This window comes from Rattus rattus, chromosome 12 (assembly GCF_011064425.1).
Source record: "Rattus rattus isolate New Zealand chromosome 12, Rrattus_CSIRO_v1, whole genome shotgun sequence".
NCBI classification, from domain to species: domain Eukaryota; kingdom Metazoa; phylum Chordata; class Mammalia; order Rodentia; family Muridae; genus Rattus; species Rattus rattus.
In genome coordinates this window covers 73,675,909-73,700,442 of record NC_046165.1, presented here as the reverse complement: position 1 = coordinate 73,700,442, position 24,534 = coordinate 73,675,909, and the positions used below count along the sequence as shown (strand labels likewise).

General features: G+C 42.2%; 1 protein-coding gene and 1 pseudogene across 1 annotated transcript in view; both read right to left on the bottom strand.

Moving 5' to 3' along the window:
• Positions 1-24,534, bottom strand: part of Slc35f4 (solute carrier family 35 member F4) — a 247,347-nt gene that overhangs the window by 74,058 nt on the left and 148,755 nt on the right. The gene's annotated exons all lie outside the window — the stretch shown is intronic.
• LOC116913994 lies at positions 19,111-19,766 on the bottom strand (annotated as a pseudogene).

Below are 24,534 nucleotides of genomic sequence, written 5' to 3'. Positions count from 1 at the left end.
GTCCACTCTATGACAAGAAACCCATATCTGACACTCACTGCTTGGGTAACTAAGAATCAGAGACTAGATAGCCCACTATAGTGAGACCAAATATAACTGTTATTAAAAAGTATATATCAATATATTCTGCTAAAGTCATAGATCAGTACCTTATCAGCTATCATCAGAGAGGCTCCTTCTGGCAGCAGATGGGAAGAGATGTAGAGATCCACAGCCAGACATTATGCAGAGTCTAAATTGAGGTCTCCTCTCCTCTCAAAGCACAAGGAATCTTGCAGGAGTGGAGGTGGTAAGATTCTAAGACTCAGAGGGCATGAAGGACATCAAGAGAACAAGGCCTTCTGAACCAACTAAACAAGGAATGTATGAGCTCACAGAAATTGAAGCAACAAGCACAGGGCCTCCCTGGGTCTATACCAAGTCTGTGTATATAATATAGCTATTAGTTTAATATTTTATGGGATTCCTGAGTGTGAATGGGTGGGTTTCTGACTCTGTTGCCTGCTTTTGGGACTTTGACCCTCCTGTTGGGTTGCCATGACCAGCTCTAATATGGTAGCCTTTTCTTCATTTTATTATGTTTTATTTCGTCATGCTTGGTTGTTATGTTTAGAAGCCTGTTCTTTTCTAATGATGGGTAGATCCAGATGGGGTGGGGGGTAGGTGGGGAGGAACTGAGAGAAGTAGAGGGAGGGGAAATTATAATCAGGATATATTGTAAGAAAAAAAAGGAATCTATTTTCAATTAAAAAAAGAAAAAATAGAGATGAATTAAAAAATCAGTTAGTGATTTCATGTTCTCCGTCTCACTGAAAATCTTACAAAAGCCAACAGATAAAACTCAGAAAAGATCCAGACACCTTGATCACTGAGTGAGTCTAATTTCTCTGCACTTTAGATGGGAGCGTTTGGCTCTCCAGTGCTAGATCCAGCTAGCAAGAAGCAACTAAAACACAAACACCTCCAAAATAAAGGTCCCAATATGCTTTCTAGCTGAAGTTGTACAATGTGTCAGTTCTAGCTTCATGACTTGTGCTAACAAAACTCCATGGACGAGCCCTTCAAACCTTCTAAGTGGGTAGAACTTAGAAACATTAGGAAATGATTCATGCTACGAGCCTTAGTCAGTGTTCTATTGTGAAGAGACACCATGACCAGAGCACTCTTATAAAAAAATGCTCTTATAAAAGCATTTAGATGGGGATGGCTTAGAGTTTCCTCTCCTTCTCTTTTTCTTTCTCTCACATATGCACACCCTATAAGCTCCAAATAAATGTAAAAATATTTTCAAAAGAGATGGATAAGTAACAACTTTGTGTATGAGACTGTTTTCTTTTCTTCCTTCCTTCCTTTCTTTCTTTCTTTCTTTCTTTCTTTCTTTCTTTCTTTCTTTCTTTCTTTCTCTCTTTCTTTCTTTCTTTCTCTCTTTCTTTCTTTTTTTAATGAGACTCTGTTTTCTTAAGAGCCGTTACTTTAGAAGTATTAAAGACTACCTTGTTAGGACATACCATTGAAGAGTTAGTTCATAATCAGCCCAAATCTGTAAATCCACATCCATTGCACAGACACAAATGCAGTCTCTATTCCTGTAACGTCTGCATCTCTGGACTTCCTGACCCCAGCACTTCAGTAGATCTTCATTACCTGGTTTCATCTTATTATGTAGTCTCACAGTTGTCCATTAATAAGTAAAATAGGAATAAGGCCCCTTTCTAGGGTGAAATGGGAAGGTGATTTTCGACCTTGTCAAGACAAACTTTTAATTAACCTCAGCCGCTGGCACCATTTCCTTCTTTGCTTAACTGTCACCATTGGTCACAAAGGCAGCAGTCCTTACTGACGGGTGGATGTGGACGAAAATTGACACCCTCCTCGGGGGCTGGTTTTGCAATGAACACAAAGAAAGGAATACCTTGTTCTTAAATCATTTCAACTTTTTCTACAAAATTAATGGTGTTTGGAATTTTAAAAGCATTCAAATAATGGTGATCATCGTATCATAGGATGTAGATGTTTTCCCTCACTGGCTAACACCTCCCAAATCAACCCATATCTTAGAAGCTAATGAGCCCAGAATTGCTGTCAGCCACGGAACAGGTCACTGACAATGTCTTTGAGTGTGTGTACCTTGTTGTAATTCCTACTGGCATTACCAGACAACTTTCATCCTTTGATAATCTCTTTGAGTCTGCACATCGTTTAAGGACTATCTGAGCAAGCGAAGAGCATTGTTGGGGCTGTCTGAACGTTCTCATTAACACTGACAAAGATTCTCTGCCTGGCCAAATTCTAGCCAAGGTTCCTGAACATCTTCTTAGCTCATCTGTACTTCAGGGTAAAATTAAGTTTTAACAGGAAACCTCCCAGGTTCTTTTAGCACGTGTCAGCCATTCTCTGTATCTGACCATCCAGATAGCTAAGAGAACTCTTCAGCCTCCATTGTCCCCACCTGGTATCTGATCACTACGGCCCTGCTTTCAGAAGCCAGAGTCCTGTCAGTTCACCTTAGCAGAAACACTGACTCTTAGAGATTTCCATCCCCGACTATTTCTTGGCTATTAATCCCTAAGTATCCATTCTGTGTTCACAATTGAGTCCAGCTCTACGTTAGATCTCCATTCTCTTACTGAAACCGTGCTAGGTAAAATCTGATTTAACCTACTATCAGGGTGTGATTTTTATTTCTGTTGAGGTATAACAAAATACAATGTCTTATGGGCATCAGCAGCCTTGCAAAAAGTTCTGAAGCCAATCCTGGAGCATTGTTTGAAAAATGGGTCTGACTTCATCTCTCATGACAGACAGGACAGAGGGAGCTACAGTTCGGAAAACTTGGACATCCCCAAGTGAGCTGGTGAGTGACTAAGGCATTTAACTTCATGTATCTGTAAGGTAGACAGATGTTAATTTTTATGTCTAAATTATTCCCTACGGTCTCTTTCAATAAAACTCCTATAAAAATCCAGATACAACATGAAAACAGTATTACTGTGATTTACTGCTAGTTTTTGTTTTGTTTTGTTTAAAAATGCTGGTGTAGCCCATGATAGCTTCACATTTGTTATGTAGTCCAGGATGTCACCAAACTTGTGAACCTCCTGCCTCAACTTTTAAAGTGCCGGGACCACAGATGAGTACCACCAACTCCGTTAGTATGTCTAAAGTCTTGGGTTTGATAACATGTAGTGAGTCTCAATGTGGAAGCCACGTGTATAAACCAGTAATGCCTCTTAGAGGCAAACCTGAGAAGCATTCTGAGATGGTGTCTGGACTCCATGGGCAGGGAGTCGGATATGCCAGGTCCAAACATGGGGGAGGAGGAATTCCTGCTACGTCAGCTTCTTTCTAACATAATATATTCTTTGTCTGTCTCTTAATGGCCAGTTAAGAATATAAACATAGTCTACTACCTCTTGTTTTAAAAAGGTAGAAGAAATGCAGTTCTAAGAAAACATTTGCTCTTCTTCCCCATCCCTGCCCTGAAATCCAAATCTGTATTTCCAATGGTCGCCTCAGCACAGCCTGCCCCTTCAGCCCCATCTGCAGGTGCAGGCACCATATGTATGGGATCAACGTCTACCAGCGAAGACTCAAATGTAACTTGGTAAATTTTTGTTTGCCAGATCCGTGAACCATAGCAACCACTCACACTGCTTGAGTCACTTGCTCTCTTTCCTATTGGCTCCCTAAATGCCCAAGTATTTCACCTCCACTCCATCCTTCAGACCTCAACTGCAGGGCCATGCTGCAGATGTCTTCCTGATTACCAAGCCAGCAACTCACTGGGTGCTTCTTGGACTTTTCCTGTCCTGCTGTGGAACACAGCTGCAATCACACCCCTTTTTTTTTTTGCCTGGCTCATGAGAGGGAGTCTGTGTGAGTTTCCTCTTGCTGCTGTAACAAATGGCTGAAACTTAGGGAGCTGAATTAACATAAGCTAATCTTGCAGTGCTGCTGGTCAGAACTGGTGGCAGCTGTCACCTTTAGTAGGCTCCAGAGAGGAAGTGGCTCCTTTTTTCTCCAGAATTTAGAAGCTGTCTGCATTTTTTGGGGGGCGTCAAAACTGTGTACTCTCCCTGCTTTCATTAACATCTCTCTTTTTCTGACTTCTGTCTCCCCTTTGAAGGAAACTTGTGGTTAGATCAAGCCCACCCAGATAATGTCTGCACAAAATCCTTCATTCGTTCATATTTAAAAAGTCCCATTTCCTTTGTAATGTAATATGTTTTCAACTTCATGGATTAGCACTTGGGCACCACTGAGGGGTGGTCATTCTGCCTACAATGGCATTTCTTTGATGGTGGAAGTGGACCCTGCTTCTCCTCCTCCATTATACCAGGTGCTGCTGTAGAACAGGCACTAAATCAAGAATCCCTTGTTGTCTTATATAAAAGCAAATAGCACATGCTCGAATGATTCACTATGCAACGAACAGATAGTTTATCCATGGCCTCCTGGACTTCCTCTGGTTTCCCCAATAGTCCTTTCTAGTTTGCTTTCTGGGTACCTCTTTTCTAAAAGCCAGGTCTATGGTCCAGGACCCCTTTTCATCTTTAACCTCACTCTCTCCTAAATGGTCACCCAGGTCTGTGGCTTCAGTACTGTCTACTGCTGAGATTCCAAATGCCTCTAGCCATGACTTCACCTATAGCTTCTCCAAACCATATGTCTAACTGCTGGCTTGGTGTCCTTACCTGAATGTCTAATACAATACACAAATTTCGAGTGTCCCAGACAGACCTGTCCATCCTCTCATCCCCAACTATGTTTCTTCTTGCAGGCATGTGCATCTCAACAAAAGACATTGTCAGCAGCCAGGCGACATTTTTCTCCCAGACATCTTGCATCTTACTTGCTAGCGTGTTCTGTTGTTTCTGTCAAAGCCATATCCAGATCCATCTACTTCCCATCACCTTGCCCAGTGCCCAATCCATACCTCCATCACCACGAGCAATCATGACCTGCTGACAGGTCTCTCTGCTTCCAGACCTTCGTCACACTTCCACTTATTCTCCACCCAGAAGCTGCTGTGGCCTTTCCACTATCTCATGGGTTTCTTTTGCCTTTATCCAGCTCCCTGTGATGTTCTCAAAGTGCATAAGTATTTAAATGGCTGAGCCTTAGCATATGCTCCTTCCTGTCTGACAACTCTTCCACAGTGCCTTCCATAGCTGGGAAGCTGCACTCTCTAGGGTCTCAGAGCAAAGAGTCCCTTGTGGGGACATTGGAAAGAAGTTTCAAGAGGAAAAAACAGCTATTTGCTGTGAACTAACATAAATCTATATATAGTCTCTCTCTCCATATATATAACATTGCATTATATAACATTATGCAAGCTTTAATATTTTAAAGACTTTCACTAAACTAGAAGCAATAAATAATAAGAAACCCATGAACAGGCTTGCCAGTGTTCTGAGCTTTTGTGTAGGTCCTATAGTTTCCTCGGCCATATTTAAGGCAAGTGCCTCCTTCTGGAAGCTGAAATCCAACCATGACTTACCCTTATTTCTTCTGAGGAGGAATGCAACACCAGTGGTTTCAAAGCCCATTTCTTTTTTTTCCCCCTTCTTATCCTCCCCCCATTACAGCCCTCCCCCCAACAATCCCGTTCACTGGGGGTTCAGTCTTGGCAGGACCAAGGGCTTCCCCTTCCACTAGTGCTCTTACTAGGCTATTCATTGCATTATGCAGTTGGAGCCCAGGGTCAGTCCATGTACAGGCTTTGGGTAGTGGCTTAGTCCCTGGAAGCTCTGGTTGGTTGGCATTGTTGTTCATATGGGGTCTCGAGCCCCTTCAAGCTCTTCAGTCCTTTCTCTGATTCCTTCAACGGGGGTTCTGTTCTCGTTCTGTGGTTTGCTGCTGGCAAAGCCCATTTCTTCAGTTTGATTGGCTCCTTTCAGCAGGGGGCAAGTTTGCCTTAGAGACTCTTTACCCACTATGGTAGACCATGCTGGTTGCTGCAAATGTACGGGATGGGTGTTCCAACACGCAGCCACGGATGCCGACAAATATCTCATGATTCGAGGGACAACGAGCCCCTCTACAAAGTATCCTGTGCAACATGCCAATAGAGCAGAGACAGAAACCGTGACTTATGCTACAGTGTACACAGTATCCTCTCTGTTCCAGCTCTAATTCTGAGTGCAAGGAGAGAAAAAACCAGTGCTATTGAGCCAGCCCCAGGACAGTTCATCTTGCAAGTGATTTTAATCTGTAATGGTTTAACCAGTTACTTCATTTCTTTTATGTCTAGAGCTGGGGCATGCCACGGAGGATTCTGCTCTACTCTTTTGCTCTAACCATTTTCCATTCTATTGACTAATTTCCCTTTACTTTGTAGTTAGTACCTTCAGACTCTTGGAAGGCTGTACCCTTTCTATCAAAAACAAAAACCAGGCACATATTCCTTAGAAAGTTCTATATCACCAATGTCACAAGGCCATTTACAACGATTCCTTTAAAAAGCTTTTTATAACTACTACTAAATAAATTATATGTTCAATGTACTGGAACATCAGAGAAGAAATAACTGTAGACTTCTTGTCATAAAGTGCTCACAATTACCTGCTGGGCCTGATAAAACAGGGCCTAAATGGTTACTTCAGTGAAGCAAGCATTGTCTGGCCTCGTGGGTAAGAGAATTCACAAGGGACAATATTTCAGAAGAGCAGGCAGAACTCCCATTCCTGCACTGGAGAAGTAAGGTCCCATGAGCATTGGGGACCATCGCCCACTTTACAACGGAAATAAATGTGTCCTGTCACCACCTGCCAGGGCTGTTCAGATCCGGCCCTTCAGTTTACTTCCCATCATTACGAGTTTTGATTTCTTTATATTGCTGGGAACAAAAGATTGCTTAGCTTCCTACTCAAGCGTGGCCTAGGTTCTTGGAAATGTCTATTTTGACAAATGGCATGGAACAGCTGTTATCTACTGTTACTCGTGGAGTGAGGCTGTGCAGAGAGGGTCAAATGTATCAGAGCTGGGGGCACAGCTGGCGAGTGACAGCTTTTGTAGAGATACTGTAACAAAGGCCTACTGAGTGGTTTCCACAATAGAAGTGTATGGCTTTACAATTCTGGAGTTTTGAGTCCAAAACCAAGGTATCAATAGAATTTTCTCCTTCTGAGAGCGGTAAAGAATCCTGCTTAGAGTTACCAGGATTCTGCGGTTGGTTGGAAATCTGTGGTGCCTTTATAGAAGCATCCTCCAATTTCTGCCTTCATCTTTACACAGACTCATGCCTGTCTGAATCCCCCTGCCCCGCCATTTTCATAGGGTACATGTCAGAATAGATGACTTTCCTCCCACACTGCTCTGGTCATCTCAACCTGTTAGAAATGTCAATAGCTTTGCTTCAAATATGCCTGTGCTCCAAGGTTCTGGGAATTGGGATTTCAGCACCTAAGTTCTTGGAAGCCACAATTCAGCCCATCAAAGAAAGCTAGTGAAACAAGGAAGCATTAAGAGCTTCCAGCTCTCTCCTATTTAAAGGCAGAGGAAGATCGAATGCTTCCAAAACACCTAATACCACAGGTATGACATCCCTCTTAATTCTGTTTTCCATGGAGGTCCCTAGTTAAAACTGAGACTGGTGTGATTCTTCTGAGCTTCCTACTAGCTGTTCTAGAAATGTCTGTCTCTGCTGTCAAGAGGTACCCTGTCAGTCAGTACGCCCTTTCAAATGCGTCTGGAAAGTGTACCGACAATGAATTAGCTCCCAGTTTACTCCCTTTTCTTTAAGACATAAGAAGAAAATGACAAACACATTATAAATAGTTCCTTCCCATATTTGTGTGCTAGTTAACAAGTCAATTGGTGCCCTGTTTGGGGAAGGGCAGGCCACTGTGCCAAGAGCCACGGAGAGAAATGAGACAGACAGCGCATCTGTCTTAACCGTGAGGTGGATTGCTGAAAAATATAATGCTCCTGCAGAACCCACTCTCTGTCGAGGAAAACTGGTGCTTTGTGGCTGAAGGAAGATGTGTTCAGGATGGTGCAAGTATAGCTTACTGGGGGCCTACAGACAGCGTGGTCCTAGAGGCAGCATAGCTAAATAGATCTGAAGTCGTTTCAGCACAGGTAAGACCCTAAGCATAAGCACAAGCTGAGTAACAACTGAATCAATCTCTCTCTCTCTCCTCCCTCTCCCTCTCCCTCTCCCTCCCCCTCTCCCTCCCCCCTCCCCCCCCCTCTCTCTCCTCTCTCCTCTCTCTCCTCTCTCCCTCTCTCTCTCCCTCTCTCTCTCTCTCTCTCTCCCTCTCTCTCTCTCTCCCCTCTCTCTCTCTCTCCTCTCTCTCTCCCTCTCTCTCTCTCTCTCTCTCTCTCTCTCTCCCTCTCTCTCTCTCTCTCTCTCTCTCTCTCTCTCTCTCTCTCTCTCTCTCTCTCTCTCCCTCTCTCTCCCTCTCTCTCTTCTCTCTCTCTCCCTCTCCCTCTCCTCTCCCCTCTCTCCCTCTCCTCTCTCTCTCTCTCTCTCTCTCTCTCTCTCTCTCTCTCTCTCTCTCTCCTGGATTTAGATACCAGTTTTCAGGTTTGTCCTTTATCTTTCTGTGGGAGTGAGAAGAGAAGGAAGAGGCATGAAGAGCTCACTGCGACGGCCATCAGTTTTTGTTCCGGCTCTTTCGATAATGCTGCCTGTGTTAGAGAACCTTGAGTACAACTCTCCAGCACAGATTTTTCTGACATGGCCAGGTATGCTGCAACCCAGAACTGAGAGATGTCTCACGATGCGTGTCTCTTCTTTATGTTGATAAGTGATCCATATGAAGCCAACACACTGCTGGAAAGATGATTGTAATAATACACACACACTCCTCCAGTTCTGCATCTGCACTGTCCCTGGTTCTTTCCACTGTGACCCCAGTAATATCACACATGAGACTCTCTCTGTAGCTGTGGAAGTCCATGCTAGCATTTGGGGTTGGATGGTTCTTCTCTCTACAGGCTGAAGTCCCTTTTCGGGAACCAGGCCATCATTGTTTACTTAATACAATAATATTAACCCATTTAAACATTCTAAAATACTTGAAGAAACCTAAGGTTAGGCTGATACCAAAAAGAGAAAGACTTTACTTGTCTTCTTGCCATTGATTGACTATCTTCTGCATCATGGTATGAATAAAGAAAGTTACTGTACCACTGTGAGGAAGTTACTTAACGTTTCTGAGTCTCAAGTACAACAGCTACAACAGAACAGTCTTCCAACCAAAGAAGAATAACCATCGCATGGTGATGCCAGCAGCTGTTGCCATTTGGATTACAAAAGTTTAGGCAAATTGCTTTTCCCCTTGGAGACTCTTCCCCCAAATAAAGATCACAGCATCCCTTAGTGTCACCCAATAAGAATGGTAGACCTTCAAGGACTGGGATGAAAATCTCTCCATGAAGTGAAAAATATGCATTCTTTTTATTTCTTGCTTTTTTTTTCCAGAGAGGTCGTTTGTTGTGGTTCACCATGAAATATTTGTTTTTCTGATACCTCATTAATAAAACCAGTGCCGACCGAGTGTGTACACTTTCAGACGTCTCAATACATTAAGTGCCTCTTTATCAAGTGGAAACATCTGTGTTGAACCAACGCTGATTCAGTGCTTGTCACTATGACAGGAGCATTTGTCAGATCTGCAATAAATCTCTCCCCATGTCTGCATATGCTTAAGATGCTCAGCAATTAACTGGAGAGAAAGGAAGCTCCCATAGCACAAGGAAGACAGCAGACAGGACAGCAGAAGCTTAAATCTTTGGTGCCCAGACGCCTCCTGATATTTTTGCCCTTTAGTTGTAGCTGCAAGACTACAACCCCGATTCCCAACCTGAAAAATTCCCAGTTTAAAACCACATATGGCTCTGGCTGCCAGGTTTCTTTGGAGAAATGTTACATGTGTTGAAGCCTGACTCAGTGGGTTATGTGCCATAAAAACACAGATAGTGCTGTCCTGTCAAGCGTAGTCCTGATACAGAACAAAACAAACCGAAACAACAGCAAAAAGCCAGTCCAGAACAGCTTCCAGAATGGCAACTAGCAAGCCCACATATACCCATCGCTACCCCTGTTTCTACATTTGAACACTGTGAGTTCCAGAGCTACAGAGATGTGAAGAAAAAAACCATCAGACAGGCAGAGGTCAGCAAGATCCTCTTCCTGCTAAAGAAGTAAGAGAAGGCCCAAGTCCTGGGGATCATTACTGGGGACACTCTCCTCCTTTTCTCTTGGTGTATACACCTTGTGTGTCTCCTTCTGTATTGGTATGACTAATAGAATATGTACAAAGAAAGAATGGTGTGTCACTTTCAAGATTAAGTTATAAATGACCTGTCTTTGTTGCTGCTGTTTTTTTATTGGGACACTTTTATTGAGAAACCAGCTGCTGTATGATGAGCAGCCCCCCGGAAGATGCCAATGTGTCAAAATAGCAGCTCTCCTGCCAGTCAGCATGCATGTGAAAGTAAGTCCTTCAGCCTAGTCAAGCTCCTCAAACACTCTGACTCAACCTCCTAATGGATTTGGACTCCAAACAACAGAAATATCACATTCTTAGATTCCTAACTCAGAAACTATGTACGGTCATACGTACTTGTAGATATTTGGTGTAAGTCTGTGTAATCTGGATATGGTAATTGAGAGGCAGTACATTCCCAGTGGCAATACATGCCCCTTTAGACTTTTGAGTTTCTGCTGCACTGTAGATATGCCCCGACAATCATTATTTCACTGAGAATTAAGTTGAACAGACCATCTTATCAAGACCCTTTGATAGCTTATCCTCCTATGAATTACCCTTAAGCTTCTTCGTCTTTATAGGCTCAAGTCTGTAGAACGAAATGGGAGTGCCCAAATTCTTGTGACCAAAGGTATTTTCAAATCAATCAAGGGTTTTCTGGGGGTACACCGCTAATCATAAAGATCACAGGCTAAGGGGAAGCACTGAGTAAGAACTGGATGGAGCCTTTCATTACTGCCTATGACACACCAATCCTGTGTGTACCTCATGCCTGATAGATTATGAAAGCTCTAGAGCAGTAGTTCTCTACCATCCCAGTGCTGCAGCCCTTTGATATAGCTCCTCATGCTGTGCTGACCCCAGCTATAAAATTAGTTTGTTGCTACTCCATATGTCCAACAATTTGCTAGTTATGAATCATAATGTAAATATTTGATATGTGGGATATCTGTTGTGTGACCTCCAAAATGGCCATGATTCTCTAGATTCATTGGAACATATTCCAAGTCAACCTGGAAGAAGTCAGACATGTGACTCAACATTATTGACTTTTTAGTTTCTCTTCCACCTTTTTATGGACTTTTAAATGTGTCAACACAATGGCCTTAAACCATGAAGTTAACTATAGCAATAGCAAACCAGTAAGACCCAGTCCTCATCTTATTGCTGTTAGAAGAAAGTCTATTGAAAGACTTGCCTTGGGACCTTAGGCACATAGTTGAAGAAAGACGTGATACAGACCTTCTAGTGATGGGTCATATGTCATAGAACCAGTACCCTTTCAGAAAACTTCACCAAATGTGAGAATCTCCAGGTAGGTGTGTGGAAAGAATTTGCTGGGATCCACCCTCCTAGCTTTGATTCACTATATATGGAATGAAGTCGAGTAATCTGAATTCTAAAATGTTTCCAGAGGATGGAGATGTAATTTGATATAAAACATGTGTGTAGCATGCACAGGCTCCAGGTTGGATCCCCAGAACTGTAAACCACAACCAGATGTAACAAAAAGTAAGGCCCCAAGTACGATCTCTGCATACCAGTGACCAATCTTTGAGGCTCAAATGTAGGATCGCAAACTCAAGGGCCTTTAGCAAGCCTCAGGCAGCAACATAGAGGATAGGCTCACACTATGAAGTAGTGGTTTGCAAAGTGTATTCATGGTTTAAACACCATTCAAAGCAAAGCTTTTTTAAAAAACATTGTGCAGTACAAGGGAAGTGGATATCGCATGCCAGATTTGAGTTAGCGCAGTTCATTGCAACAGTACAACACACTCTAAAAGAACCATAAAATTTCATGTCATGGCAGAGGTCTATAATCCACGTTCAGCTTTTTCTTCCTAATCACCCTTTCAATGAGGCTTCAGAAAATTAATTATTACGGTATTTTACTTTCTAGTGTTTGTTGGAAGCAAGCTGATGCTGCCCTCTGGAAAAAGAGCTTCTTCTAAGAGCTGGCCAGCTATGTAGGGTAGTCCCTACTGCTATCTAAATTCACTCTCCCTTCTGTTCCCTCTTCTGTGCTTCCCAGAATGATTTTTGGAGACTCTGTGAACCAGGCTCCATTGCCTTCCAGTTTCTAGTTGTGAGTGGCCAGTGTGAGGCACAGTGGGGGACAGGGATAGGAGAGGGAGCCCTGGGCCCTAGTGGACGGTGCCTATGCTCCTTTAAGCCAACATCTCTCATTTGGTGACTGCCTCTTAATGTTGAGTAGAATAATGGTTTTTCCTAAATGCCACTGCTGGGCTGGTCATTTCCTATCTAAGGGTAGAGACAGCTCCTGTGTTTTCACTCCTTGCTGACCCTCCTTAATTGATCAGCCCTCAGCAAACTATCGCCCTCACCCAGGAGATCCAGTCACTTCTTTTAAATGTGTCATATACTCCTATCCTTGACCCTATTCAACCTACAGTGTTACTGTTCAACAGGTAGACTCTACCCTATTAGTATGGAGGTTACATAGTCCCCTCAGCAGCCACCAAATGTGCAGAAGAGTGGGTAATTTGTCTTTCGGTAAAACCAAACACTAAATGTGCTTTAATTATAGAATTAACATTTTTATCTGACTATTGATCAGTGATTCAATTCTAGAGTCAAGAGTTTATGTTGTTCAGAGGGACGCCAGACAATCACAATATTGGCTTTATCTAGAAGCATCCTCCTGGGATACTCATAATTGCTTATTCGTGTTATCGAAGGATGCTGAGCCCAGCAACTTCTGAGTGCAGTAATGGAAAGTGCTGAATAAATGAACATTGCGGGGAAGAAGTTTCACACACTTAAAACCTCTACGCAGCGGTCTCAGGTTGTCAGTGACACATTTGGGATAAGTGTCAGCCCCAGTTCTATGAGATTCTAGCAGTGGAATCCACCATAGGTAAATACGAATGAAACTTGAAGATCTTTACGAAATGGTCTGTTGGTGACATCATGAGAGACACTCACAAAGAATGACAACTGTGCCATGCCTATGAGAATAGGGTAAGGAATACTCTGGCCCACCATGGAAAGCCATGATTGAGAGACTGAAAAGCCACTCCCAGCCATCACACAAGCCACACATATGGTTTATTTAGCCCAGAAAGTATTTTCATTAAAACAAACAAACAAAACCGGTTATGGACAGTTAGCTTTTGGTAGATATTTGTTTTTATTAAAAACTAAATTCTCATAGCAACATAATACTGTACATGCGATAGAACATTTGATTAATTGAAATATTCATTGTACAAATTAAGGGATTAGGAGAGGAGGAGGACCTAGGATTGCCACAACCTAGAGATGCATTAGTCATGGATGTGCTGATGGCCATGCAGTTACTGGAGAGATGCATGCAAAGTGCACATTTAGGTCAGCCTGACATACACTGACTACATTAACCGTGGTTTCACAGTTCCTAAGGAACGGCTGTGTCCAAAGGCATTACCTTCTCTCTCACAGGAAGAGACAGCCATTTAGGAGATAGAGATGGGTAAGATGTTAAGAATTCCAGTTCTGAATCATGGGTTACTTAAAGTACAGGCTGAGCCTGTGTTTCCTTTGCCCACTGTGACCTTGTAATACGTCTATAAAAACTAGACATTCTGGCCTCAAGGTCTGTCCCATTGACACAGATCGCAGTGGCAGAGGAGACCTGGGTTTGAGCACAGCACAACCAAATAATGAAATGCAAGAAATTATATTTCTTTTACCACATTTCTCAAAAAGGTGGGCAGGCAGAGTTTATATGCTCTCTGTTTCATGGTGGGCTGACTTAATAATGTGAATCACATCGTAGTGAGGCTGAACTATCCTGGGGGATATTTTCTCATCTTTCTTTCCTTTTGGATACAGTTTACACATTTAAGCCACAACCACCACCACCACCACCACCACCATGGCCACCATGGCCACCATGACCACCACCACCACCACCACCATGACCACCACCACCACCATGACCACCACCACCACCACCACCACCACCACCACCACCATGACCACCACCACCACCATGACCACCACCACCACCATGACCACCACCACCACCACCACCATGACCACCACCACCACACCATGACCACCACCACCATCACCATGACCACCACCACCATCACCATGACCACCACCACCATGACCACCACCACCACTACCACCACAAGCACCACTTCCATAATTGAGAAAAGTTAGAAGTTTATAGAGGAAAAGATAGGTGCTTGAATGCAGAACATTTTATTGTTTAATTCACATCTTGCTGACTCAGTTCATATCCCCAAGGTCCACTTCATACCCATTCACACCACATCTTTACATGCTAAATAGCAACAGTGGACACTCAGAAAAGCAGACAGTTGTGGGCCAGGTAGGTATATACACCACTTAAAAAAAAACTTCATTTAATCTCTTGACAACCTTTGAGGTAAACACAGTCACTAAAGCTTAGGAATGAGGAAACAGAATGATAGACTACCTGGACTATAAAACAGAATTCCTATGAGATTTTAGGTGACCTTGCTAAACCATCCTAGAAAGGAATACCTGATAGTCTGTCTCACCTTGGGCAAACAATTTCAGGAAGGAGAGACGCTTAACAGATCCTACAGCCGCAACAATTTCCTTATTCCCAAGCCCCTCATCTGCCTATGGAGAGGGTTGGAGTCAGCTTTTCCCCACGGGAGACCCCTCAGTTTCCTGTGGAAGAGAGGCTGCTCCTTGCTGTGTACACCAATCAAGACAAACCTATCTATTGAAGGTCAGACTCTGGTCTCTCTTTACCTTCTGTCTCTATGTTTCCTCAGAAACCTAACATTGAGGCGTCAATGTCTTCAGCTTCTATCAACTAAAACCCCTGGCTCCAGTCATACAGCCACAAGAGAAGAACCCAGCTAACATCTGGAGGCGAGAATTCTTCTCAGATGTGGCAAGAACACTGCTTGTTGAGCACTTCCATTTCAGCTCTGAGGAATCCTGAGTTGAGGGCCCAGTTAACCTGTATCCAGACCCTCGGTCCACAGGAACTGTGAAATTTTAAGTGTACATGAGCACAAGCAGTCAAGAAAACAGAAAAATAACAACAACAAACAAACTAGGATTGTTCCCCCCTCTAAAAAAAATAAATGTATGATTTGTTTTTCAACTGATAGTGTTTCCTTGGGAAGCAAAAGCCAGGCAAGCCACCCACCAAAGTAGCTGAAGTGTGTCACTTATTTCCAGACAGTAAGTGTGCAGGGAACCCATACGTACCCGGCATTCAGCTTAGTAGAAGAGAGATTTCTAGAGACTACAAAGACATTGACCACTGTATCTGTTCCTGGAAACACAGAGACTACAAGAAGTTTCAGTATGGAAAGTTCTAGAAAAGTCGAATACATGGTCTGGCCTGGAGCTAGAACTGAAGCTATGAAGCCTGTAGTGGGAAGAAGAATGGGATAGGAATCAAGTAAGACGCATTTTTTTTTATTTAGATCATCCAGGATGAGGAAGAATAACCCAGGGCAATGAGAGTAGAGCAGGTTGTGGAGAACACCAAGATAACCTGTAGTAGCACTGTACACAGAGACTCATGTGCTCTCCAGGGTTTGTAGGAATGACATAATTATGGGGGAGAGAGGAAAGGAGAAGGTATTGCTGCTAAATCATACAGCATGTGGCCCCCACACGCTGTTAAAGGAAGTGCCAAATTGAGCACTGACCCCAAGCACCTTGATGTTACATTGGGAGCAGGGAACAGAGCTAGCATGGCTTTTTCTTGATACAGAAGAGTCAGACCGAGGGGCACCTTGGATTGTCCTCTCTGGTAGTATGTAGATGGTCCATTCTTCCTGGAAGAATGCAAATGACAATCCCAACCACATACTATTAAAATACTCATGGAAGTGGCTAAAACTGTAGATAGCACCGATCACCGACAAAGCTGTTGTACCACTGGCCCTCTCACACAGTAGGAATGAGAAATGACAATCTCTTTGGAAAAGGCTTTGAACATATGCCTATTCTTTAACATAACAATTCTACTCCACCCATGATAACCTCCATCCCTAAAGTGAAAATATTTTTGTAAAAGAAAAACTTGCACAAGTAGTATAGACATTTTATTCATAGTAGCCAAGTCAAAAAGTAAGCAGTAGAGAAAAAACAGAAAGAAAACAAAACTAGATAGAGCCCAGGGATATCTCACCAGTAGAACGGAGAAATAAACTATGGTACAGTAGGGATTTCTGCATAATAAAAACAACACAGACAAAGGCCTTAACTTTCCCCTACTTGTAAACTAACTCGAGAGCCCACCACATTTTAATGTATGTAGAGAGAGGATCACAGAACTCCTGGGTCAGAGGCAAATGACTTGTGCACAGCTACAATGGACACCAGAAGGAGCATGTTTTTGAGGTGCCATTCCAGTAAGAGGATCCTAACTTACCAAATCACATCTTTTGTAGTGGGTAGTAAGCACATTTGCCCTTTGCTTTTACAGAAGACAGCATCTGTGTACTACACAGCACCTCACCACACAAACATCTTTGAAAAACGTCTCACCAAGAGCAATATTTGCCCCTCTGTTAGCAAGATATGAAGAGATTTTACAGGTGGTGAACCGCTTAGGCACAAAATTCTAGAACAGTGTTTTCCATGTAGCTGTTAGAGAGCCAGTTGTGGCAGGGTACTCTGTGAGAGAACTTTAGTTTATATAGGTGTGCAGGTGTATGTATTTGTCAAAACTCAGTGCAAGTACACTTAAAATTTGCTTATTTCATCTTTAGTAAATGGACATACATTGTAAGAAGAAATTAGGGTCTAGTTAATTACATGACTTAGGATCACAGAGTGCTGAAATAAGCTTTTCAGGATATTCACCTCTTACCAGCAGAGGTGCATGACTCTGAGCACAGGGATACGTTTGTAGAGTGAGAAGTTGTAGAATCCAACAGCGCTCGTTTAGAGAGGAGGGGTGCTGCCGCCTGTAATTTGAGTTGGAAAGTACCAAGAGCAAGCTGGAGAATGGAGAAAGGCGTGAGTAGATGCATTACCATGCATACAGCAAGCACAGTATGATAGTCCCTGTAAAAAAGTCTAGGTGGCTTATATACAAGTGTTCTATGTAAAACTGAGTGTGGGTGCTTGCTTGAAAACTCATTAAGATGCTGAATGAAAATGAAAATCTATAAGATAATAAGACAGCGATGAACATTGGGAGATGGTCTTTGAAAAGCCACAAAAGCGGGGAAGTTGAACTATAGGATTGTTTAGCACTTAAAAAAAAATCAAAGCAAAATGAAAGGATATTTGAGAAATATTTATACTCTATCCAGTGGCTGAGTTGTTGAAAATAAGACTTCTTATAAATAATAAAGAAAAAGATTAATGGCAATTAACGTAAGGATCACCAATCTTGTAATATTAGCATTTGGGAAGTTAAGTCTTAAGGATTGCCTGGGTACGTGGTCAGTTTCAGGCCAGCCTTCAATATTTAGCAAGACTCTTTATCCAACAAGCTAATTTACCAGCAAGAACTACAAATGAACACTTAACTGAAGAGGAACATGATATCAATACAATAACAACATGTTTGTCATCATTAGTAATCAAAGATGTAGATGAACATATCAGTACTAGGAATTGGCAAAGGCAATTTTATGTGACCATGACTAAGAACAGGGTTAGGGTGAGTTGAGGCTGACTGACTAGCCTCCATGCTTGAGCTCGAATCCAGCTCCTTCAGGTAGTGAGTAGAGGGGGTACTTCACCTCACCGCATCTCAATCTCCTCATCTTTAACACTGAAAAGCAGTAGTGTTTGAGCTAATATCCACGTATTAGCAAGTACAAACCATGCATGTCCTTTTGGGTCTGGGTTACCTCCACTCAGGATGATACTTTCTAGGTCCAACAATTTGCCTGCAAAACTCATGATGTCCTTGTTTTTAATGGCTGAATAGTAGTCCATTGTGTAAATGAACCATATTTTCAGTGTCAATTCTTTCTTTGAGGGACATCTAGCTTCTGGCTACTCCAAACAAGGCTGCTCTGACCACAGTGCTGCACATGTTCCTATGGTATGGATGGGCATCTTTTGGCTATATGCCCAAGAGAGGTATAGCTGGGTCTTCAGGTAGATCTATTTCCAATTTTCTGAGGAACCCCCAGATTGATTTCCAAAGTGGTTGTACCAGTTTGCAATCCCACCAGCAATGGAGGAGTGTTCCTCTTTCTCCACATCTTTGCCAACATGTGCTGTTACCTGAGTTTTTGTTTTTGTTTTTGTTTTTGTTTTTGTTTTTTACATTAGCCATTCTGATTGGTGTAACGTGTAATCTCAGGGTCGTTTTGATTTCATTTCCCTGATGACTAAGGATGTTGAACATTTCTTTAGGTGCTTCTTGGCCATTCGAGATTCCTCTGTTGTGAACTCTCTGCCTAGTCTTGTACCCCAGTTCTAAATTGGGTCATTTGGTTTTTTGGGACTAGATTCTTATATTCTTTATATATTTTAGATATTAGCCCTCTCTTGAATGTGGGGCTAGTGAAGTTTTTTTCCCAATCTGTAGGTTGCTGATTTGTCCTATTGACTGTATCTTTTACATTACAGAAGCTTTTCAGTTTCATGAGGTCTCTTTTATCAATAGTTGGTCTTAGAGCCTGAGCCATTGGTGTTCTGTTTAGGAAAATTTCCCCCTTGCCAATGAGTTCGAGGTTCTTTCCCACTTTCTCTTCTATTAAATTCAGTGTATTTGGTTTTATGTTGAGATCCTTGATCTACTTGGACTTGAGCTTTGTGTAAGGTTATAAATATGGATCTATTTTCATTTTTCTACATACCAACTGCCAGTTAGACCAGCACCATTTATTTTTTTTTTTTTAAGTTTTAAAACAAGTTTATAGAAGAATATTCTTAGGAAGGCAACCGCTTTTGATTTGTCATTAAAAATTTACATTTCTTTATGCTGTGTACTAAAAGTCATTTAAGAGAACAGAGTCGCATGCTTCTCTCTGTGGGACCCTTGGGTAGTGTACATAGCACAGTGTTGTTATTTCTGCACAGTGAGAATAAATTTAAAAAAGGTCTCTTCTATGTTTCTCTTCAAAAAGCGATGAAAATAACAAGGTGGCATAGAAAAGCCACATTTCTCTATTCATTTTGTAGTATTGGAGCCAGTATTTTTACCATCACAGGCTACAATTTTCCCTTTATCCACTTTAATACGTTCTGTCACCTCTCTCAATTCAACATCATTCAATACAAAAGTCCAAACATTGTCTCAGAATCTGTATGTATTTGGAGAGCCCCTGAAATCGACTCTGTTCCTGACTCTCTGAGCCAATGCTATGCTGCATTTATAGTTTTATCAAACTGAAGTAGACCTTGAAGGGCAAGCTGGGGGGTGATCTGTTGAGACTATGAGCTCATCAAGGCTCTCTTGAAGACTGTTCCCCAAAGTTGTGCTTCTGCATAACTGATATGCCATGGCTTAAAAGGAAGTGGTTACTTTTTCTTCAGCCTTGCCTTGATGTCCTGAGGGAAGGAGCTTCTGCTGCGGCAGTAGCAGAACCAGGTAGGGATCCGGCTGTGACCACCTCCTCAGCTGCAGAAACCCACCATTTATTGAAGATGCTTTTTTTTTTTTGGCCATTGTATATTTTTGGCTTCTTTATCAAAGATCAAGTATCCGTAGGTATGTGGGTTTATTTCTGGGTCTTCAATTCTATTCCATTGATCGACCTGTCTGTCTCTGTACCATGTGGGTTTTATCACTATTGCTCTGTAGTATAGCTTGAGGTCAGGGACAGTGATTCCCCCAGAAGTTCTTTTATTGTTAAGGATTGTTTTTGCTATCCTGGGTTTTTGTTTTTCCGTATGAAATTGAGAATTGCTCTTTCTATGTCTGTGAAGAATTGTGTTGGAATTTTGATAAGAATTGTGTTGAATCTGTAGATTGATTTTGGTAGGATGGCAATTTTTTTTTACTATGTTAACCCTACCAATCTATGAGCATGGGAGATCTTTCCATCTTCTGAGGTCTTGGATTTCTTTCTTGAGAGACTTGATTCTTGTCATACAGATATTTTACTTGTTTGGTTAGATTTACCCTTAGATATATTATATTTGTGACTATTGTGAAGGGTGTTGTTTCCATATTTCTTTCTCAGTACATCTATCACTTGTATAAAGGAAGGCTACTGATTTGTTCAAGTTAACTTTATATCCAGCGTTTATTAATTGTGTGACAGCACCCTTATAAGTACATCTAGGTGCAGGTCAGAATGTAATGCTAACTGGGCCCCAACATCCTTGTTAGAAAGATGTCTATGCATACATGGTATGTACTCATTGATAAGTGGCTATTAGCCCAAATGCTTGAATTACCCTAGATGCCTAGAACAAATGAAACTCAAGACGGATGATCAAATGTGAATGCAGATCGCCCTGAGAGACACAGCCAGAATACAGCAAATACAGAGGCGTATGCCAGCAGGAAACCACTGAACTGAGAACAGGACCCCTGTTGAAGGAATCAGAGAAAGAACTGGAAGAGCTTGAAGGAACTCGAGACCCCATATGTACAGCAATGCCAACCAACCAGAGCTTCCAGGACTAAGCCACTATCCAAAGACTATACATGGACTGACCCTGGACTCTGACCTCAGAGGGTTGCAATGAATATCCTAGTAAGAGCACCAGTGGAAGGGGGAAGCCCTGGGTCCTGCTAAGACTGAACCCCTAGTGAACTAGACTGTTGGGGAGAGGGCAGCAATGGGGGGGAGGGGTTGGGAGGGGAACACCCATAAGGAAGGGGAGGGGAGGGGATGTTTGCCCGAAACCGAAAGGGAATAACACTCAAAATGTATATAAGAAATACTCAAGTTAATAATAATAAAAAAAAAAGAAGAAGAAGAAGAAAAAAAAGAAAAAAAAAAAAGAAAAAAAAAAAAAAAAAAAAAAAAAAGAGAGATGTCTATGGAAAACAAGAGCAAAAACCAGGTGTTCTTTAGATAAATATAACTTCTTATATCAAGCATCCCTGGTTTCTATATGAAAAAATTATTTAAAAATATTGTTTGAAGGCTCCAAATGTAAAACTGTGATATTATTATTATTATTATTATTATTATTATTATTATTATTATTTTACCAGAAATATAATTCTGAGATAGGAACACAGGCTCTTTCTCCCATACCTGACCATTTCCAAAAATGCTTTCAACTCTTTCTTTCTTTTCTGAGTAGGGACCCTTCTGATCACTTCTCTGCTCCCATTAAATTTGTTAGTCCAGTAATTGACTCGGGCCCTCCTCCTGTTGCAGACTAGCATCGGGGTTATAAAAAAGTCAACCAGGTAGCCTGGGGACTCCGGTCAGGGCTGGAGAAGCTGGTTCAGAAGTCTTCAATCAGTTGTTAGCGGGCGTTGGTTCTGGCTCTGCTCAGCAGTGTCTTAAGGTACAGTCTGTACCACTGGAGGTCTGGACGGCTTTCTGAAGGCCTTGCTCTTTCTAGGTCCCTTCGTCGGTGAGGAAATTCTCCCTTCTCACCTTTCTGTAACCCCTCGTCTTCATTTTTTCTCTTTTCTCTTAGGGGAACTGTGAGGAAGGCACCACTCTTCCACAGTCACTTTGAAGGAGGTTGGGTGGGTAGCTTGCATGCTTTCTGTGGAACACCACGCTTACAGGGCTCCCTCCTGGGACTTTTCTTTCCCAGAATTAGTAGCAGTCACTATGGTCATATTCCTCATCCCTAGTGGCCCAGAACAAGCTCTCTCTGGCTCTTCTTTTAGCAAATGGATCTTTGAATTAAAATCGCCGCTGCCACTGCCATGGCCACCACAGATTAGCCTTTCCTTCTAGAGGGCACTTTCACCTCTAAGGAAGACCTTACAGGAGTCTCATTACTTCCCTGGGCTCTGAGAAAAAGAGAGCGTTCCTTGTCCTGTCCACAAGAAAGTATAAAAGCAGATACTTCGGCTCCTATCAGCCAGCCCTAGTCCTGGGGGTCTGCTGGGATAAACGGCACTTTTTGTTTTTAGTTTGAAGCCTAAATTGGAAATCTGAAACTTTACATTTTATATTACAGCATGATTTGAATATTCTAGAAATTTGGATAAAGGACTATACGTGGATTAATATATGTAGCTTATTTGAGGAGAATCAGCTTCTCATTTTTCTGTAGGAGAGATGGGTTAATTACATCTTTATTGAAAACAAAGGTAAGCGGTTGTATTAGGAGCATAACAAAGATGTTGAATCATCCGGGGCCCCCAACCTCTGGAGGCAGTGACTGATGGTTCTAACCCATCCTGGAGACTAAAACGTCCAGGTTACGTGGAAAAGGAAGTGCAGTAAGGTATAGCCTCACAGGAAGAGCACGGCCATCACTTGACCTGACCACCAGAAATCAGATCGCCAAATTTATTTTGCTGACTGGAGGGGATTTACAGCAGAGAATGTCTTTAGGCTAGAAATGGACAATTAAAGTGATTTTTTTTTTTTGCCAATGATACTTATTTTCCTGCAAGTGAAAATCTAATCTAAGTTCAATGCTAATGTTTTAAAGTTTTTCCTCTGTTCATTTGCAATGTGAATATTTTCTGAGCCATGGAGTTCTTTATCATCCTGGAAAAACGTTTGATGAACTAGAGACAGACTGTGAATTTATTGGCAATCTCTCTAACTCAGGACCATCATTACAAACTGCCTCTTGTGTTCAGGAGTAGGCTTGATATAAATACCACGCACCAACCTTCAAATTTATCCACGTTAGAAACCATTTGCTTATTAGAAACTTGTCTTCAGAAGTGTTTTTCTTCTAAACAGTCAGGTGACCCTTCTCACTGCTGCATTCTGGCCAATAGAAATCTTACAATCTGATGCTCATAGGACTCAGAAATCAGATGACCACTAAGATCTTTTGAAATGATGTGCGGGAAGAGGCTCGCAAGAGATTATCTGAGCAGATCTGCAATACATAAGTGTGTGACCCTCAGTACATGTAATGCTCAGGTTTGCTGCCTAGAGGAACTTTATTTCTGGTTTTTGCCTACGTTTGAGATGCTCAAGCTTAGTAGAAATCAGAGTTCTAAGTAATAAGGTTTAACCATAGCTTCTAGACTAAATCTTGGTGCCGAGAGGAGGCATTTATTCCTGCAGCAGTAGATAATTTCTTTTTAAAAATCTACAAAAAGTTTGAAGCATACGAATGTCTTACCGCTACTAAAGAATGCAATTACCCACTGCTCCAGTGGGGTGGGAGAGGGTGAGTGGGTGGGGGAGCACCGTCACGGAGGCAAAGGGGAGAGGGGAGAGGGTTCATGTGGGTTGGGGGGGTTGTGGAGGGGTAACTGGGAAGTGGGATATCATTTGAGATGTAAACAAATGTAATGATTAATAAAAAAAGAAAAAGAAAAGAATGCAGTTACCTACCTGGTCCATATCTTAAAATTAATTTCTTAAGCTCTTTGTGTCATATGAGCCATCCACAGACCCTTTTAAAGGATGTTATTTCCAGGTGTGAGTTCAGCTATCCAGGGTAGTCTCGGGGTTTTTGTAAAAAAAAAATCAAACTAGTCCAGCTGAGGCAATAGCCAAAATCCAGTAGATACCTGTTGTTCTCTTGGGAACACCTCCCTGCTCTTCAGACTCCCCCACATTGGAACATGGATGCCTAGCATGAGAATCCCTTTCTGATTTTAGCATGGGCTGCCGACAGGTGAGAATGTAGTGCATTGATGTTGCTCTGAAAACCGAAGGGAGAGTTCTGGGTCCTCTATCACATGCCGGGGATATTCACATATTCTGGCTTGGGGCTGGGGTTGTTGATAACCTAGATTGACGTTATGATTGTAACATGTAGACTCCACAATATAATGAGAGAATCATCACGAAAGTGACTCTCCAATAAAATATCTGATTTATTCAGAACGATTCCTGTCTAGCTACTAATAGATAACGTGCTCTCGTTCCACCATCTCCTCTCTCCTTTCTACAAGGTAGGCGCGACCCTACCCTGCCATGACTGAGTTCCCTCTCTTACCTCACATCAGTTATCATCTTCAATGTCTCAGACTGTGAGAGCACTGAGACAGTAATCAAGAGTGCTAAGTCAAAACTAGAGCAGTAAGATAGAGCTTAAACCACTACAACCAATGCCCTTAAGGAGAAGAGAGTAGGGCAGTCACAGAGAGAAGACCACGTGAAGATGACAGGGAGAAGAAAGGCACTAACACGCGGAGAGGAGAGAACTCAACTCTGTTGACATCTCAGTCTTAGATTTCTGGCCTCCAGCTCTGAGAGAAAATAAATTCCTTAATGTAAACCATAAGTTCATAATACTTGTTTTGCCACCTA